A 16654-nucleotide genomic window follows, 5' to 3' on the forward strand; every position below is an offset into this window, starting at 1 on the left:
TGAATTTAAAAGTATGGAGATCAGTTAATAATTTATCAATATTGTTTCATTCTAACAATATATTGTATTAATGTAAGATGTTAACAGGTATAACTGGATGCAGGGAACATGAAAACTATACTGCCTTTTAAATTTTTCTGTAAATAACAATTCTAAATAGTTATTTATAAAAATAACTTCTGCAAAAGTTTATTTAAATCCTAAAAGAATAATAATAATGGTAAATAACTACTGAGAGCTAGTTAATAGGTTTCTCACTATGGTGTGGGTCAAAAATTCTGAAATGCCTTTCGATGTATTCCGGATTTTTGGAGACAAACAGGAGCCAAGGGTCTTACTGTTAGAAAAGAGAATACCAAATATCAGAGTTCCTGTTTTGGTTCAGTGGGTTAAGAAACCAACCTAGTATTTCTGAGGATTCAGTCCTTGGGCCTTGCTCAGTGGGTTAAGGATCTGGCATTGCCGCAAGCTGTGGCTTAGGTAATGGATGCAGTTTGGTTCCCACCTTGCTGTGGTTGTGGTGTAGGCCACCAGCTGCGGCTCCAATTCAATCCCTAGCCCAAGGACTTCCATATGCCACACATGTGGCTGAAAAAAAAAGGAAGAGCAAATATGAAAAGGTAGAAGATATATCTGTATGTTTATATAATATGCTTATACAGATGTTTATAACTACACACACAAATACATTTTTTAATTTATATCTGGTAAAATAGGTGCCATGACTTAACAGTACTAATATGCTCACCAAGTACCCAGATCTTGTTTCCTAAATGCTATTTTCCATTTAAAGGAACTAGAGTACCTTAGAATAAAGACTGATTCAGGACTATGGCAAGGAAAGTACAAGATGAGCCTTTTTGTGGTATAAAGGTAAGTGATTAAACAATGATGGAACATAGCATAAAGAAAAACAAGTCAACTTAAAGGGGAAACAACTGGGCATATATTAAGATGATTTGAGCATAATGATAAATAATTATAGTAATTGATTATAATCTAAAATAAGAACCCCTGAGTCTGTACTGAGAAAGTAGGGAGAGAGACAGAGATACAGAGACAGGAAAAAGGAAAGACCCTACTTGAAGAAGAATGCAAACTATTAAAGAAGGAATGAATGAGTTAAGAAATTATTAAAGGATATTAAAATAATGGGGTAAAAGTTTAACAGGGAGCAATACTAAACAAGAAACAGAACAGTCCTCACAACGATTTGGAAACACAGTTTTGAAACAGTTCAATGACAGACTGGATTAAGATGATTTGACTCTGCCTGCAAAAGCAAAAGTCATTTTTTTCCAGAGTAAGATAAAATCAGCCATTTTTAGTCATTTCTTAAAATGGTAAGTATTCCTTAAGACATGACCAATGACCAAAGGAAGAAGAAAAAAGACCATCAAGACAGAATCACTGACAAAGGAGGCAAGAACATACAATGGAGAAAAGACAGCTTGTTCAATAAGTGGTGCTGGGAAACTGGACAGCCACATGGAAAAGAATGAAATTAGAACACTCCCTAACACCATACACAAAAATAAACTTCAAATGGATTAAAGACCTAGATATAAGACCAGACACTATAAAACTCTTAGAGGAAAACATGGGCCAAACACTCTCTGACATAAATGACAGCAACATCTTCTCAGATCCACCCCTCAGAGTACTGACAACAAAAACAAAAATAAACAAATGGGAGCTAATAAAACTTCAAAGTTTCTGCACAGCAAAGGAAACCCTAAACAACACAAAAAGACATCCCACAGAATGGGAGAAAATCTTAGCAAGTGAATCGACTGACAAGGGATTAATCTCCAAAATTTATAAACACCTTCTGCAGCTCCATACCAAAAAAACAAACAACCCCATAAAAAATGGGCAGAAGGTCTAAACAGACAGTTCTCCAAAAAAGACATACAGATGGCCAAAATACACATGAAGAGATATTCAACATCACTCATTATTAGAGAAACGCAAATCAAAACCACTCTGAGGTACCACCTTACACCAGCCAGAAGGGCCATCATGAAAAAGTCTACAAACAATAAGTGCTGGAGAGGGTGTGGAGAAAAAGGAACACTATTACACTGCTGGGGGGATTGTAAATTGGTGCAACCGCTATGGAAAACAGTATGGAGATTCCTCAGAAAACTAAAAATAGAACTATCATTTGATCCAGCAATCCCACTCCTGGGCATCTATCCAGAGAAAACCATGACTCGCGAAGACATGTGTACTCTGATGTTCATTGCAGCACAATTTACAATAGCCAAGACATGGAAACAACCTAAATGTCCATCGACAGAGGAGTGGATCCAGAAGATGTGGTACATATACACAATGGAATATTACTCGGCCATTAAAATGAATGAAATACCAGCATTTTTAGCAACATGGATGGACCTAGAAATTATCATGCTAAGTGAAGTCATCCATACAATGAGACACCAACATCCAATGCTTTCACTGACATGTGGAATCTGAAAAAAAAAGACAGACTGAACTTCTTTTCAGAACAGATGCTGACCCACAGACATTGAAAAATTTATGGTCTCCGGAGGAGACAGTTTGGGGGGTAGGGGGCTGTGCTTGGGTTGTGGGATGGAAATCCTGTGAAACTGGATTGTTATGATCATTATACAACTACAGATGTGATAAATTCATTGAGTAATAGAAAAATAAAATTAAATTAAAAATAAAATTAAAAAAAGTAACAGAACCACTGAAGATCTCAGATACTAGACAGTGTGTTTTAATATTCATTCATTTGTTCAATAAATGTTTGCTTTTTCCTAGTTTTTTATAATTGACAAATAATACCATATGAGTTTAAAACACTCAATAGGATGATTTGATATACATAAATATTGCAAAATAATTACAATGATAAAGGTTAATTAACACATCCATTACCTCACATAATTGCCATTTTGTGTGTGTGTGTTGAGAACATTTAAGATCTACTTTCAGAAAAAGTAAAGAATATAATAGTGTTAACTAGTCACATGCTATACATTAGGTCCTCAGAATTTATTCATCTTATAATTGGAAATTTTTACCTTTGGATGAATATCTCATCTTCCCCAACTGCCAGCCCTCAGCAACAACCAACCTCCTCTATGAGTTCAGCGTTTTTAGATTTTATACATAAGTGAGAGCCTATGGAATTTAACTCTTTCTCTATCTGACTTATTTCACTTAGCATAATGCCCTCTAGGTCTATGCACATTGTCACAAATGGTAGGATTTCCTTCTTTTTATTGCTGTATAATATTCCATTGTATAGATATGCTATACTTTCTTTATCTATTCATTCACTGGCACACACTTAGGGTATTTCCATGTCTTGGCTATTGAGAATAATGCTGCAATGAAGCCGGAGTGCAGATATCTCTTCAAAATAGTGATTTCACTTCCTTTGGAGATATACCCAGAAGTAGGATGCTTTATTACATGTCAGTCCTATTTTTCATTATTTTGAGGGCTCTCCACACTGTTTTCTATCATGACTGTACTAATTTACATTCCCAGAAACACTGCACAAGGGTTCCCTTTTCACCACATCCTTGGTAACACTTGTTATCTATTTTGATATGCATTTTTAAATAACTTTAACGTGTGCAAGGAAATATATGGCAAAATGGAGAATGTCTCTAGAAAACTACATTCAAGAAAAAAAGAAACTCTAGAATTGAAATACAAAATAACCAAAATTAAGCAGATTAGAAACAGAAAGAGAGATTATTAATGAAACTAGAATGTGGGTCAACAGAAAATATCCTGACTGAAAGACAAAGTCAAAAAATTAAGAAATACAGCATAAAATCATCAAAGTCTTGTTGGAAATGGTAAGATATATACATTTAGAGTTGTAGAAAGAGAGGACAGGCAGAATGGAACAGAGCAATATAATTTAATATGACAATGTAGTTAAGTTGAAAAACTGGAAAAGCAAAAGGAACATTATTGTGATACAGAGATAGTAATCATAGGAATTAGAGCTAAGGGAACAAAGAGAAGAGGCTGGATCACTGACAACTTAAAGCCTGAAGAAGATTCTCCTCTCCAAGCTGGGACTCAGATCCTGAAGGAGGGGGCTACTGATCTGTGCTGCCATCTCAGGAGCTCAGAGAGAGGGTCTTACAGAGCTAGGAAGGGAAGCTTTCTTGCTGCTGCTATGTCTGAGAGGGCATGGGAAGCCTAGTACCAGGAGTGCTGAGAAAAAGCTGAAAGTGGAAGCCCAGCTATTGCTGGGGTGATGCTAACAGAAACAGCAAGTAACCTCCCTTTAGTGCCACAACTGCAGAGGAGTTGACGTCAAAAAATAAATACACTCTTTTTTTTCATATTACGCACATCACAAAGCATAAGGGTAGGTTTGGAGATAAAAGAGAGTAGTTTAGTAACCACCAGGAACCTCCAATAGGTTAAATACAAAAGAAACTATGCCTACACAATCATAATAAACTACCAAAAACTAAAGACAGAAAGAAAAATTTTAAAATCGACTGAGACGAAACACAAACCACATTTAAATAGCACTGATACAGGATGAGACCAGGGATCTGGGACCCTCTGCTGCAGTGCTTACACCCAGAAATTCATCTCCTCCAGCAACAGAATACAAAGAAACTACAAGGGACAAAAACAACTGTGCACATGTCTAGTTGGGGAAAACTGAGCAACAAAATATAAAAAGACTAAAACCCAACTGCCACTTCTGAGGTACTGGGAATAAAAACAGGGTACTATGCATGATCCCTGAAAACAGCACCACCAAGGGTGGCAGACCACCTAAAGCCACCCCTCCTGCCTGACCCCCAGGTCCATCTATACCTTCACCCCATTTAAGGGATCAGCTTGCCCCCCAGCCCCTGCTTAGGAAATGAGCAAGGGCAACTGTTACATGTTTTCCCTCTCTCCTGCTACAGCATGAGTCCCAGTGAAGCTTTGCCTGAATTTCTTGTCTGGCTTCTTATCAATTTCTATTGATTAAAGAGTCCAAGAACCCAGGCAGATAGCAGTACTACCTTTAGACACAGGCAATTGCCACCCAGAACTGGACATGTGTTTTGGGGCTTGTCTGGTCTCCTTCCCAACCTCCATTTTTCACAAGGTGCAGGTCCTGCAGAGTTCAGTTCATCTACCCACCCACAGCCAGAATGCTCCATAAACCATATGCCAAAGATCAGGGACTTGAATTTCCTGCCCAAACAGCCTCAGGTCCATTTTCAGGTCTCACAGCCCTCCTTTCACGAGTGTGTAGGCCTGAGGTATGTACATGGAGCTCCACCTTGCATGCTGAATTATGAAGCATGCACAGGCTCTCCCAGTTCATGAATGACCCAAGGGTGGGGAAAGAGTGAGCCTTGGGTTAAGGGCCTCCATTTGTACTTTGACCAGGGAAATAAGTAAGGGTGAACCTCCCTTCCATGGAGCAAATCTTAGACTGAAACTGATTTCCCAACAGAAATGATGAAAGTCTTAAGACTATAGGTTAATATTCTGAAAGTGAGGAAAGAAAATAAATGCAAACTAGAGTTTCTATACATCACAAGATACCTCAAAATGAAAGAAAACATACCTGAAAATTGAAGGGAGAACTCCACTGCTGCTCCAGGCCCAGATGGTAGGCAGAGATAGGAGGAGGCCCAGGCCCTAATGGCATGCATGTTCCACCCCTCTGTTTCCAAGAGTTGTTTGGCTGCAGCAGACTGAGCCAGCTCCTCAAGATCAGGTGGCCAGTGGCAGGAACCAAAAGGGTAGCGAGCAAGACAGGAAGCTTAGAAGGCAGCCAGCCTCAAGGACTCCGAGAGTGCAGCCCTCCCTCAACCCTTCCACACCGCCCACACACGCTCTGGCCTCTGCAGCCACCGTCCAACAGGGCGATAGCAACCATAGCAACCGCGATTCAACCTTAGCTTCTTCAAGATTTTGGAGGGCTTCTAAGGTGGTGGCACCAGCATCCTGGAGGATGAGCTGATGGAAGACATCAAGACCTAGGAGAGTGAGGAACAGAGGCAGGACCTGTGTATAACATCTGGAGAGTCACTGAGCCCTGCAACCACATGCTCATCCTCTTCTTCCTCATCATGGGCAACAGTGGCTCCTGGGAGGTCACTGAGGGCTACCAGGCCCAGCATAGGCAGCACTGCATGTCCTGCAAAGGGAATATTTATTACAGCGAAGATGTGAATGTGGATAAAATAAAAGCTTTCATTTGTCTGATGATGTATAAATGTGCTGTGGTTGATGTGCTATTTGGGGGTGCTAAAGCTGGTGTTAAGGTCAATCCTAAGAACCATGCTGATAATGAATTGGAACAGATCACAGAGAAGTTCACCAAAGAAGGGCTTTATTGATCTTGTCATTGATGTGCCTTCTCCAGTTAGGGGCACAGGAGAATGAGACATCTTCTGGATTGTTGATACCTGTGGTGGTACCATAGGGCACTTCGTTAGGCATGTACTTAGTTAGCCATGCACATGCCTGTTGTTACTGGTAACCCATCAGTCAGGGTGGTATCCACAGATGTTTCATTGCTACTGGCCATGGTATTTTCCATGGGATTGAAAACTTTCTCAATGAAACTTATTAAATGACCATTTTAGGTGTGATACCAAGATTTGGAGATAAAACATATTATTCAGGGATTTGACAGTGGGGCTTGTGTATTTACGCCATACTGGTGCTAAATGTCTTATGTTGGTAAATCTAATGGGAGCACCTGAAATTCAGATGGCATTGACCCAAAGTTACTAAAAGACTTCAGATTACAACATAGATCAATCCTGGGCTTCTCCAAGGCAAAGCCTTAGGAAGGAAGCATCTTGGAAGCAGACTGTGACATACTGATTCCTGAGAACAATGAGAAGCAGTTGACCAAATCCAGTGCACTCAGAGTCAAGGCCAAGGTCATTGCTGAAGTTGCCAATGGACCAACAGCTCCAGAATCTAAGATTTTTTTGGAGAGGAACACTGTGGTTATTTCTGGTCTCTACTTGAATGCTGAGGGACATCATTCTCAACAAGTCCATCCAAATCAGTCCGTTAAGAAAAGAGAAATTGAAGTTAGGAGATCATATACAGGTCGATGAGTGTGGAAATAGACGTTACCTGAGCCAGAGGGCAATTTGGTATATTTTAAGTAAAAAGTTACTTTTCATCTAGGTATGCTCCCTTGCTCCAAAGCTTGGTCCTAGCATGTTAGTTAGCTGTTGTTTGAGCTGAGTAATCCATTGCTTGAATCTTTTGCTCTGGCCAAGTCTTAAATGGAAACTGCTATAACTTTGATGCATTTAAAAAGTGGGTTGTTGAATTTTAAGAAAGTAGTATGGTTCTAAAATAAGCTATTGTTATTTTATATCAGCAAAATAACTTACACAGTTTGCAAACAAAAATACAGCTGTTTCTCTTTACACATTTTATTCTTTTACAATGAAGTAGGTACACACCATAAAAAAATTGCCTCAAATCACTTAATAAGCCTAACTTTGAAGCAGTGAGTTCTTATAAACATGAATTTTAAAAGCTAGTATTTTAATGATATAAAACAGTATCATTTATAGATCATCAGCTCTGTGTTGTTATCCAGCAAACATAAAAAGCTAGATGAATAATTGTTATGTTCATAACCGCAGATGATAAAGGCTGCTTTTGTTATGGCTAACTGAATTTGCTAAATGTAAGTAGGACATGTAGTCCAAATAATGTAATAACCTCTTTATCATGTTAATTTTCATTTCTCTAATGATCTATTGTGTTGAGTGATTGAACAATAATTCAAGTAGAGTAACCCTGAAAACACTACTTGTCTAGAGTCTGGCTGACAGCTGTAAGAATTGCTAATGTCCCCAGATCTGCCTTCTTTTGTATCCCTTTTAAATGTGGCCTTTAAAGATTAATTAACAGAGTAGATCTTAAAACACTGGATTGCGTGTTTTGTTTGGGATATTTTTGTTAAGGCCTTTTGAACAACAATATGCCGATGAAATACTGGCCATTATTTATGTAATGAATGAGCCTTTTTTTTTTTAACAATAATACTCTTTGAGAAATTTCTAATTACTTTGTAACTGCACGACTTAACCTGGTAATAAAAACAGTTATTTAAAGTCTACTGTGTATCTTCTTTGGAGAAATGTCTATTCAGGTCTTTTGCCCATTTTTCCATTGGGTTGTTGGTTTTTTTGCTGTTGAGTTGTATAAGTTGCTTATATATTCTAGAGATTGAGCCCTTGTCAGTTGCATCATTTGAAACTATTTTCTCCCATTCTGTAAGTTGTCTTTTTGTTTTCTTTTTGGTTTCCTTTGCTGTGCAAAAGCTTTTCAGTTTGATGAGGTCCCATGGGTTTATTTTTGCTCTAATTTCGATTGCTTTGGGAGACTGACCTGAGAAAATATTCATGATGTTGATGTCAGAGAGTGTTTTTCCTATGTTTTCTTCTAGGAGTTTGATGGTGTCCTGTCGTATATTTAAGTCTTTCAGCCATTTGGAGTTTATTTTTGTGCATGGTGTGAGGGTGTGTTCTAGTTTCATTGCTTTGCATGCAGCTGTCCAGGTTTCCCAGCAATGCTTGCTGAATAGACTTTCCTTTTCCCATTTGATGTTCTTGCCTCCCTTGTCAAAGATTAATTGACCATAGGTGTCAGGGTTAATTTCCGGATTCTCTATTCTGTTCCATTGGTCTGTCTGTCTGTTTTGATACCAGTACCACACTGTTTTGATGACTGTGGCTTTGTAGTATTTCTTGAAGTCTGGGAGAGTTATGCCTCCTGCTTGGTTTTTGTTTCTCAGGATTGCTTTGGCGATTCTGGGTCTTTTGTTGTTCCATATAAATGTTTGGATTGTTTGTTCTAGTTCTGTGAAAAATGTCATGGGTAATTTGATAGGGATTGCATTGAATCTGTAGATTGCTTTGGGTAGTATGGCCATTTTCACAATATTGATTTTTCCAATCCAGGAACATGGAATATCTTTCCATTTCTTTACATCTTCTTTGATTTCTTTGATTAAGGGAACCCTCCTGCACTGCTGGTGGGAATGTAAACTGGTACAGCCACTATGGAGAACAGTTTGGAGATACCTTAGAAATCTATACATAGAACTTCCATATGACCCTGCAATCCCACTCTTGGGCATCTATCCGGACAAAGCTCTACTTAAAAGAGACACATGCACCCGCATGTTCATTGCAGCACTATTCACAATAGCCAGGACATGGAAACAACCCAATGTCCATTGACAGATGATTGGATTCGGAAGATGTGGTATATATATACAATGGAATACTACTCAGCCATAAAAAAGGATGACATCATGCCATTTGCAGCAACATGGATGGAACTAGAGAATCTCATACTGAGTGAAATGAGCCAGAAAGACAAAGACAAATACCATATGATATCACTTATAACTGGAATCTAATATCCAGCACAAATGAACATCTCCTCAGAAGAGAAAATCATGGACTTGGAGAAGAGACTTGTGGTTGCCTGATGGGAGGGGGAGGGAGTGGGAGGGATCGGGAGCTTGGGCTTATCAGACACAACCTAGAATAGATTTACAAGGAGATCCTGCTGAATAGCATTGAGAACTATGTCTAGATACTCATGTTGCAACAGAAGAAATGGTGGAGGAAAAACTGTAATTGTAATGTATACATGTAAGGATAACCTGACCCCCTTGCTGTACAGTGGGAAAATAAAATAAAAATAAATAAATAAATAAATAAATAAATAAAGTCTACCTTTTCACAAAAAAATGAAAGGAAGATATCTTTAGACGAACAATGGCTGAAGACTTTTGGGGCCAGTATACTTTCACAACAGAAATACTGAAATGATTTCTTCATATAGAAGGAATATATTTCTAAATGGAAATATTGAAATGGAGGAATAAATTTAGACCAACTGAAAGGTAATTTTCAATGTATATTGAGCTCTGTAATAACAATGTCTTGAGGCATTATACACACACATATGTATGTCTACAAACACACACACATAATCAAAATACATGATGGTAACCACACGAAATGTTGGAGAAGGGCAAAAAGTGTTAAAACTATGTTAAGATCCCTATATTGCCCCTAAAGTACTATAAAAGGCTAATTTATAGGATGCATATCCAGGTAATATCTAGGATAAAAACTAAAACAAGGGTAAAAAATTTCCTCTTGGTAGAAAGGAAAGAATTGAGTGATTTTTTTTAAAGTTTAATCCAAAAGAAAGCAATAAAGGCAAAGAAAAGGAATATAGATGAGCAGGTATGACAGTAGTGCGATGAGATGTTAAATCCAACTACATTAGTAATTACAGTAAGTGTAAATGGACTAAATACTCTGACAAAAAGATAATAAACCAAATAATGATTAAAAGAGTTACACCTTAGGTATCAGGTACAGAAAGGTTGAAAAAAAGATGAAAAATGCTGCATCTTACAAATAATTTAAAAAGAATACTTGTCAGGCAGCAAAAGAGGAATCTTGTCAGAGCTTATCCTTTGTCCTTTTCCAGGGAGAGATGTTAGAGTTGGAGAGGTAAGTCATCATAAGATGAGCGAAGTGGGGTGCTTCTTACAATCGATTCTGGTTTGTACACAAAGGGCAAGATCAGTTAACTACTAAGACGTGCCTTAGGAAATATGCAGTCTAACTCAAAAGAGTAGAGATAGTATTTTGAGAGGCAACATTCTTTTGGCTCAAAAAAGCAGATGTAGTGGACCTGGGACCACTGGAGCTGATAAAACAAATAACATTAAAATTAATATTTAAAAAAAAAACAGTATCCAGAAATCTCTTAAAAGGGAGAGATCTTCTCATTTTCAGATTAGACGCATGTCCACCTAATTGAGCTAGGAAGTCTTTTATGATTTGATTATGTCTTTAAAAAATATGGCTGAACTTCCCATTCTAATTGTTCAATTAAGTCACTGCTCTATAGGTTTTAAAGAGTCCTTAAAATAACCTATTTCCAGGACCTTGATAGTATTTTAGCTCCTGTTTCAGTTAAAGAGTAAGCAAAGATCAAAGAGAAATAGCACTTGTTTTTATTTAAATCCTTTTGAGTCCCTCAGAAACACTGGCAGTGGTCCTATGTCAACCACCTTTCAGCATTAGGTCACTCTTTGTTCTTGGGAGATTCTCCCCAAGGGCAGTTTTGGGTAATTTTTCCCTGTTAACATCCGGGAAATTACATTAGTAACCTCCACAGCATGACTGGTGGGTGACAGTGGAATATGTTTTTGTAACATGCATTTTTGCATGACTTGGATACTTCCATGCCTGCTCATCTCATGTATCTAAGTGGCTGCCTGCATAATCTCGGCATCCTGGTTCTCCAAGCCGTAATTGGGTTCTTTTGGTGAGCACTCATATGATCTACCTTAATTTTCTTTCTGAAATTCTATAGGCCTTCCACAACTCTGTTCTTTACACACAGTATTATTTAATTGTTCATCCAGCAAACATTTATAAGCTAGACCATTGGACCACAGGGTATAGCCTAAGAATCTGTGATATCCTGATTTTTTAATTTTTTGGCCACACCCACAGCATGCAGAAGTTCCTGGGCCAGGGATCAAACCCAGGCCACAGCAGTGACAACACTGGTTCCTTAACCCTTTAGGCCATCAGGGAATTCCAATCCTCATTTTTTCATACAGCATTTTATATTACTTAGGGCCTTGTTCTAGAGCAAAATTAAGTTATTTTGTACTGCTTTATGAATTGCTTTCAGTTTAGCCCATTGTGCAGAATTATCTTTGAATTTTTTCAATGAGGGATTTACTATCTGCTGGGCAAACAGAAGGAGAATTCCATATGAAGTGACATTTTTCAAGAGCTCCCATTGGTAAGCAAACAGCCTGTTACAGTTCAGTGGAAAGGGAGCGATAAAGTCAAATCATTCACAAGCATGAGTGGGTGTTCCGTCATTGATCCCGCAGGTAGAGAGAGGCTGCCTACTCATGAATATGATACACTCCCTCCCTCTCAGCATATTCCTAAGTGTAACAATTACATTTTATCAAGGAGCTTTGTTGTACAGCTCTCTTTATGTGAATGTCTTTCTTAAATCACTCATATTAAAATATATATCTTGGTAATTGGTTTTCCTTCAGCCATATGGGCAGTTTCTCACAAGAGCTTAAGGGCATGCCAGTAATTGTGTCTGAATTGGGTTGTACTTAATCATACATAGTTTCCTAATTCAAAATGCCAATAACTGCCATTGGGTGGCAGAATTTTGCTAATGACTCCAGTCTGCCTGAGTTTTAGCAGTAGACATGTATAAAATCATTGGTCCAATACAGACACAGAGGTGCAGCTTGTCCTTTAACCTTAGCATATCTTCAAAGATTTCCTTTGTTCCAATTTACTCAAATTTAGTCTATTTTCTCTAGTTAACTCTATATGAGAGAAGACAGGATACCCAAATGTGCTATGTTTGTCACAGAACCTTGTGCCCTTTTCTTATTAGTAGAACAGAGAGTAATCTGTTCTTTACCATATATGAAATGTCCCTAGGGGCCTCAATTTGGGATATTCTCAAATATTTGATTGATTGGCCTCAGCCCTAAGCCAGCCATCCTTAACTACTTCTTCACACTATAATTTCCAAATGCTTTTGGCTTCCTCTTCCAAAGAGATTATCATAATATTATCAAAGTAATGAATCAGCTTTTGAGAGTGGTCAGATCTAAATCTGTTCAGGTTGTGACAGCAGGGTGGATAATTGAGGTACCCTTATAGAAGGACAGTGACTAACGTAATCGAGTCCATCTCACATGAAGAGGAACTGTACTTGACCTGCTTTCCAGAATGGGGTACAAAAGCCAAGTCACTTTAAGCAAATCAGTCACATTTAACCTGCTGAACTGTTGAAATGTTTTCCTCTTGACTGGCTCAGCAAAGACTATGGCAAGAAATACTGTTAAAATTGAAAAGTTAGTCATTCATGCAGTGTTTTTCATAAGCCATATAAGAATATAGAGGTAGAGGGGACTTGCACTCCTCATTCTATTGCTTTTTAACAAGGGCTGAGGTTCACTGTCCTCTTGCATACTGCCTAATTATTGCTACAGGAGACTGTGCAGACAATTCTAATGGAGCCTGTTTAGCATATAATTAGAGCCAGCAAATGGTGGACTTGCCCAGCATTTGACTACAAGCTGGTAATGGCAAGACCCTCTATTCATGCATCATCTCTCTTCAATACATTTGAGTCAATGTGATATCACCACAGGATATCTCTCACTTCTCATTCCCTTGCCTACACTTTTACTCAATCTTAGTACCTTCTGCCACAGAATCAGCATACCATCCCAAGGTTTACTTTGGGCCCCTGAATATGCTTTCTGATTTCTCTTCAAATATAACAGACGTCATGTATCAGAATCCTTAGGGAAATTAATATGTTTTCAATGTTAAAAAAAAAGATGGAGGTTCTGATGGTTCTAATTTGGGTGCAATCATGAACAAATCTAAGAGAAGATCACAAAGGTTAGAAATGAGGTTCTCCATGCCTTTACCCAGAACTCTCAGAACTAGGTGTCTTCAACAATCATATGGTTTTTAAAATATATATAAACTTAATAAGGAATCCTGAGTAAAGGTATCATATCCAGTTAACACAGCCTGATCTAATTTATCTTCCTCCTTCCTTGGTCAAGAACCCACAGAATCTATTTCCACATATACTCTTGTTTATGCCAATACAAATTAGCAAAATCTTGCAGTTCCTTTGTGAGCCCTCTTCTCCTGTATTTCACTTTATGCCCCACTCCACAACCTGAGATTATTCTGGGATCTCACTGCATTTGTAAATCTGGAGACAATGAGGAGAGGTTTTGAAACTGGGTCATAAGGAGAACTGATATCCTTTTGAAAACTGTAGCAGTTACTGGTACAGTATAAACTACAAAATCTCTAGTTAGTTGAAGCAGAAATCAAATCTGTTAGCATTTATTATTTGGCTCATAGAAGCTGGTACTTTTCACCAGGCCAAATTACCATGAAATAAGTTATTAGGAGTCCAGTTTGTTGTCCTACAGAATGTCAGGAGGACCAAGGCCTCTTATGATGGCAGAGGCAGGTGGGTAGCCCAACATAGATCAAAGGCAATGAAATGAAATTCTACCTTTACTACATGAATGTAAATTTCTTTGTTCCTCTTCCCTGATAAGGATTTTAAAAGTCCATTTCCCAGATTGAGAGCCTTACATTAAGTGTCAAAGTTTGTGGTGGATAGGTTTTAATAAAGAAACTCAACTGACTGAATGACTCTGATTGGAGCTAACCCTTGACTGTATTTAGAAAGTCTACTCCTGCAAAATCAGGGTCAATGCCAACGAATTAAATGAGATAAGATGGAAACAACTTTTGCACCCTTCCTATCTGTCCTTGAGAGGCACTAATCTCTGCAATTCTAGCAGAATGAAATATTAGTTTTGGTTTACTAATTTGGCTGAAGTTAGAAGGATATCAGATTCAAGAGCTCTTCTTGGCTATTCCTACTATAAAAGCTAAAATAACATAGGTCAGAGAAATAGTGTGTGAAATCTGTCAGCTACTATGTATGTCCACCTCAATTACTCTTTCAGGGATTGAGGATATCACACTGGTTAGGTCCCCAGACCAATTAAGACCCACTTTGAGATAACTGGGGCCAGTACAACATTCATCACCTAGTCTGCATATGCTCCTGTTATGACATGAGGACTTGGTGTTTCATTTCTCAGGCAGCAGGGTCCACCTTAGACCCTGTACACAATGGCACTCAAAAGATCTAGATGTTTTGCTTGCTTCAGTATATACTTACTCTGATAAATGGCCAGAGAACAGTTTGAGAAGAGAATTGGGGTAATATTATTAAATATTCTATATGTAACTGTGGGGCCTTTCTTGAGAGTGACTGGCTTTCCCATAATTAGATGGACTCTGAGTCTTAGAACTGATCCACATTTGGAAACTTGACATGGGTTGTAGTCTTTCATTGCAGCAGATGACATAAATCTTTTGATCACATGTTCTTGATCCTGTTTGGTTGTCATTATTAAGAAATACCTCCTTGTCAGTCTGTATCCCCCTAGGAATACTGCAGTGAGTTTACATCAGTACAGATATTTGCAGGCCAAAACACCTTGGTTACCACTATGATCTTGGTTCCCATCACAGTAATTATGTTCATATTGCATTTGACTGTTAATGACAGCAACCATCTGGCCTCTGCTATTCCAGAATCTCATCTCTATTAACAATAAGAAGCCCAATTCCATGGCAGCATCTCCTACCATCAAACCTGGCCTACACAGGACATACTCCTCTGAGGTCCTTGATGATTCCACTGCCCTTCTCAGTAATGAATTCCCTAGAGCTTTAGAAAAAAGGAACAATCAGATGATGGGTAGTCTGGTCTTAAACACTAAATGCATTTAACATACACATCTTCCCTTCCTCAGTGCAAGGCAGTTATGGCAGCTCCACCTAATTTACTCCACTGTATGGATGCTTCCATTGTGTCTTTGCAGGACATAAATTCTAAATTATGTGACAGTGATGACATTTAAATAAATTAATTGCTCCCCACATAACACCCTCAGAACATCCCCTTGTGTATTCCCCAAATTCCAGCTAGTACATATTAACTATATCCTGCTGTTCTTCCAGAGAGCAAGCTATTTCTTCTTATAAGGATGCCATACTTTCCCATTTAGACAGTTCTGAAATCTGACCCATATTATTGATCTACAGGCAATGAGGAAAAGTTAGGGCAGAGCTTGAAGAGTTGTAAAGTATGTGCTTCATGTGGGGCCTTTTTATCCAAGCAATGAGAGAGTAATAGACTTTAATCAACTTTATTAAATCATTGCTGCATAGGCCTGTGAACACACAGGACTCATTTTGAACTCGTTTGGGCCAGGACAACATACAATAATTTAACATGATTCCCTCTTATTAAAAATCATGGATCTCTTCTGGAGGCTTGAAGCTTTAAAGGAATTGTGGGTTCAGTGTTCTCAAACATGTCCACCAAAATATTTACATTCCTGACCTCAGGGATCAATCCCTTATATATCAAGGCCTTAGTTTCAACATAGGAGACCTTCCAGAGCTGCATATTTAGATTTCCTTATGGCTCAGGCATCTTAAGATCAAATCAAGGGCCTTGTGTTCAGCACAGTCTCCTCTTCTCCAACAGGAGATGAGGATTTCTTCAATGCTTCCATACGACACTCTTGGATAGCTAACTAAGTTGACAGCTGTCCTAACTGAAAATATAATTCTCTATTTTGAGGCTTGTAAGCCAAATAACAAATTGGCTTTCCACATTCTTTATAATTATCATTATCTACATATTTTTAATTGTTATAGTTATTGCCTGAGCCAATATTCTTCTGAATATACAGCATCCAAATCCACCACAGGCAAGAATTCTAGTAATTGGATGGGTACAGGGGTTATCTCAACACTACTTACTCCTATAAAAATGGTTCCTGTTGCCACTTAACTAGCAGGCGATGTAATACCAGAATCCTACTGTTCTACAGGACTGCATCTAGTTCCAACTGTCTTCTCATTCATTCTCTCAAAAGCACACAGTGAGACACACAGACTTGGATACTAGTAGCGTATTTTGGAGAGGATTCAAGGTAGCA

At 38.3% G+C, this 16654-nt stretch overlaps 1 pseudogene; it reads left to right on the top strand.

The window, feature by feature from the left end:
• LOC100627368 lies at positions 5176–7094 on the top strand (annotated as a pseudogene).

Source organism: Sus scrofa, chromosome 5 (assembly GCF_000003025.6).
Source record: "Sus scrofa isolate TJ Tabasco breed Duroc chromosome 5, Sscrofa11.1, whole genome shotgun sequence".
NCBI lineage: Eukaryota > Metazoa > Chordata > Mammalia > Artiodactyla > Suidae > Sus > Sus scrofa.